Source organism: Triticum aestivum, chromosome 1D (assembly GCF_018294505.1).
Source record: "Triticum aestivum cultivar Chinese Spring chromosome 1D, IWGSC CS RefSeq v2.1, whole genome shotgun sequence".
NCBI lineage: Eukaryota > Viridiplantae > Streptophyta > Magnoliopsida > Poales > Poaceae > Triticum > Triticum aestivum.
The window spans coordinates 5,415,695-5,419,207 of NC_057796.1; the positions used below are offsets into that span (position 1 = coordinate 5,415,695).

General features: G+C 42.3%; 1 pseudogene; it reads right to left on the bottom strand.

Moving 5' to 3' along the window:
- The window catches only part of LOC123156665 (putative disease resistance protein RGA4), a 55,571-nt pseudogene extending 52,464 nt beyond the window's left edge, over nucleotides 1–3,107 (bottom strand).
- Nucleotides 3,108–3,513: the final 406 nt, after the last annotated feature.

Here is a 3,513-nt window from a genome sequence, read left to right on the forward strand (position 1 = left end):
CCCCTTATTCAAATTAGATCTTTCGGATGCGGGATGAACTCCTACCACTAGATCGTATGCGAGCAATTCAAGAGGAATTGGCGGCATTCTTCCTTGACCACGTGATCGCTAAAGACGGAGAATACCATGTGGACCCTGAGTTCATATATAATTAGGAGATTATATTGTAAGAGATAATTATATTGTATATATGTAGCCAGTAGCGTCGGATAGATATACGAGAACTTGTTGTTCGACCAATCTCTCGAAGAAGGAGAGGTGGTCGATATCACTTCTCTCTGTATGCATATGTTCATGACGATCTTCTGTTTCCTTCATTTGCTTACTAGCTAGCGTGTCGAGTCCTCTCTATACGTATATATAATACGTAGCGTACGTCGACCAAGCACAGAAATAAGAGAGGACACTCCTCTCTATTAATTAGCTAGATAACACAATATATGAAACACCTAAATTAACCACCCAAAACCCCCTAAACCACCCCCCTTTCAAAAAAACAAAAACCTCAGCTCCTGCCAGCTGCTGACGCGTGGATGCCTATTGGTCCCGGTTTGTGCCACCAACCGGGACCAAAGGGCCTTCTAACTGGGCTCGCCGCACGGGCCACGTGGAGGCCCATCTGTCCCGGTTCATGTAAGAACCGGGACTAAAGGCCCAGGGCATTAGTAACGACACTTTAGTCCCGGTTCAACAACCGGGACAAAAGGCCCTTAAGAACCGGGACAAATGGCCCTTTTTCTACTAGTGGTACCTCAGGTGATGCAGATACTTTGGTTTCAGGAGAAATATTTCTGTTCTCACACAGATTTGCAAGGCATGCATAGAGTTGTACTTTGATAGATGGTGTAGTGAGCTCCAGACAACATTATTGCATAACAGTGTTTGGATAGCATGGGGCCGTTTCTCCATAGAATGATTCAAAATACCTTCTATATTTCTACACGACAAAAATAGATGACGAGTATTATCTAGAAGCCACTCGTTTTGATTTGATTCCTTAGTTCCAGCAACACATTCCTTTTCCATAACAGATATTGCAACATCATGCATGAGATCATGGATTTTACATGTAGTTCTGGGATAATACCTCATGGAACAATACCCCCCGAAGTCCTTACTTTCCTTTATGTCCAGAAAGAATGACCTTGAGGCAAGCTCAATGAAAATACGTTTTCCAATGGTTTCAAGACTATCTTCCTTGTGCTCTGGGATAAAGCCATTTGCGATCCATAGTCGGATCAGCTTGTCCACATCAATCTTGTAATCCTTTGGAAATACAGCACAAAAGGCAAAGCATTGCTTCATGTGTGATGGCAAGTCATTATAGCTAAGCTTTAATATTGGCAGAATTCCAGTTTCCAAAGTGCAAATGTTGCTTCTAGATGATATAGCCTTGCATTCTTCGATGCTAGTCTTGGTACGAAGTACAGAGCCCAGTGCAGTTGCAGCTAAAGGAGAGCCAGAACATCTACTTACAATCTCATCAACCATCTTGCTTAGCTCGACAGGCTTTTCTTTCTCCGAACTGAATGCTCTAGCCTCAATAATTTCCTTCACGAAGCAATCCTCCAAAATATTGAGATTGTAAGCTCTACTTGCACCCATAATTTCAGCTGACTTGTTTATCACGAGTTGTTGTTAACATTGCACTACCCATCCCACCATGTTGAAGACAGACCTTCAGCCTTTCCCACTTATAGACCTCTCTGTTCCACACATCATCCAGTACAAGGAGAAACCTCTGTCCACTAACCAATTTTTTAAGTCTCTCGAGTGGTGGTTTGTCTGTATCATCATTATTGTTGGGAGATGCTTCAACTATACTCTTAGCCAGGGAGTTCACATCAAATGTATCAGAGACACATACCCAAAGTAGCAACTGGAAATGCTTCTGAATTTCAGGTTCATTGTATATGAGCTGTGCTAACGTGGTTTTGCCAAGGCCACCCATTCCAACAATGGGTACAATGGTGAGATCTGCATTGGTAGATTGACCAAATAGTGTATCAACAATATTCTTCTTATCTTTGCCTCTAGATCTGCCAGCAATTTCTCTTGGGTCGATGATAACATAATCTGTTTGCCTCCACTGCTTGGAGACTGGTGGTTGTGGTTGGTACTTGAACCCAAAGACCTGCATCTCTACTATGAGTACCTCGATGGCATGTAGAATCTCGCAAAGCTTGCGACCCATTTTGTAACGGAACACAACACGGTTGTGAGTAGGGAAGAGTTTGATTACATCGAAGCCGAGCTTGTTGCAGTGCCCATTCTTCTTGGCTTCACGTCGGAGTGCTTCGTATTTGAATTCGTCAAAGACTTCATTTGCCTTATATGCCACTATTTTGAGCTCCTGGAGCCAGGCTTTCGCACCTTCTCTGTGTGCTGTTGCCTGCTCCTCGGCGTCGGTGATGACATCGAGGATGGCCGGAAGCTTGCGTTTGAGAATCCTGTGCTGCTTCTTCATTCGCTCCATCACCTTGTACTGGTCCAGGAGGGAGCTGGACGCCTTGTTCATCAGCATGCACACCAGTGGCCGGATCGCCATGGTGGCAACCAGCTCCGCCATCGTAACGCTCACAGCTCCCGCAACACATGCAAAATACAAGAAAACACAAGCTAGTATAGTGCAGGATGGAGAAGAGAATGGTGTGCAGATAAACCAATTGGTGTTATTAACGATATGATGCATATTTCAAATGAATTAGATGGCAAAACCGAGGCACCAAAGACAATGCGCACTTCAAGTACAAATTGTCCACTTGAATATATAATTTATTTTAATAAGTTTACACACTCCTCCGTTCTTCTTAGGATTAAACGTAGAATTTAATTCTGTTGACATATAAAACAAACGTAGAAACTCGAAACAATTAGGAATGGCCCTGATGATTGAGATCATCCAGACATAAACGGTACACAAATAAACCAAGTGTGAGGCAACGACAGGCATGTGAGACAAGAGAATTACCATCACAGCAAGAGGAACGTAGATTTCAAATCATACATACTAGAACAAAGTTAACATAAATTTTAATGATGAAGGTTTTAAATTAGTCAGATGGTGAGATGGCTAAAGCGAGGCACCGACACCCATATGAGACAATTTGCACTTCAATTCCAAAGCATGCACTTGCAGGCAGCAAAAATATAATTACTTTAATCAGGTACACAATCCTAAGATGTTAGGATTAAACATAGAATTATAAAATGTTGACACATCAAACAAACATAGAAACTAGAAACAGTTAACAATAGCCGTGATGACCGAGATCATCCAGCCATACACAGTGCTCAAACAAACCAAGTGGGTGTTATCAACAATGCATGTCTCAGATTAATCAAATGGCTACACCGAGACAGCGACAGCCATGTGAGACAAGAGCACTACGATTACAGCAAGAGGATCATAGTTGTCGAATCATACATACTAGGACAAAAGCTTACACAAATTTTAACAATGCAGGTTTTAAATTAAAACCAAGGGACTCAAGGACATATGAGACAATTTGC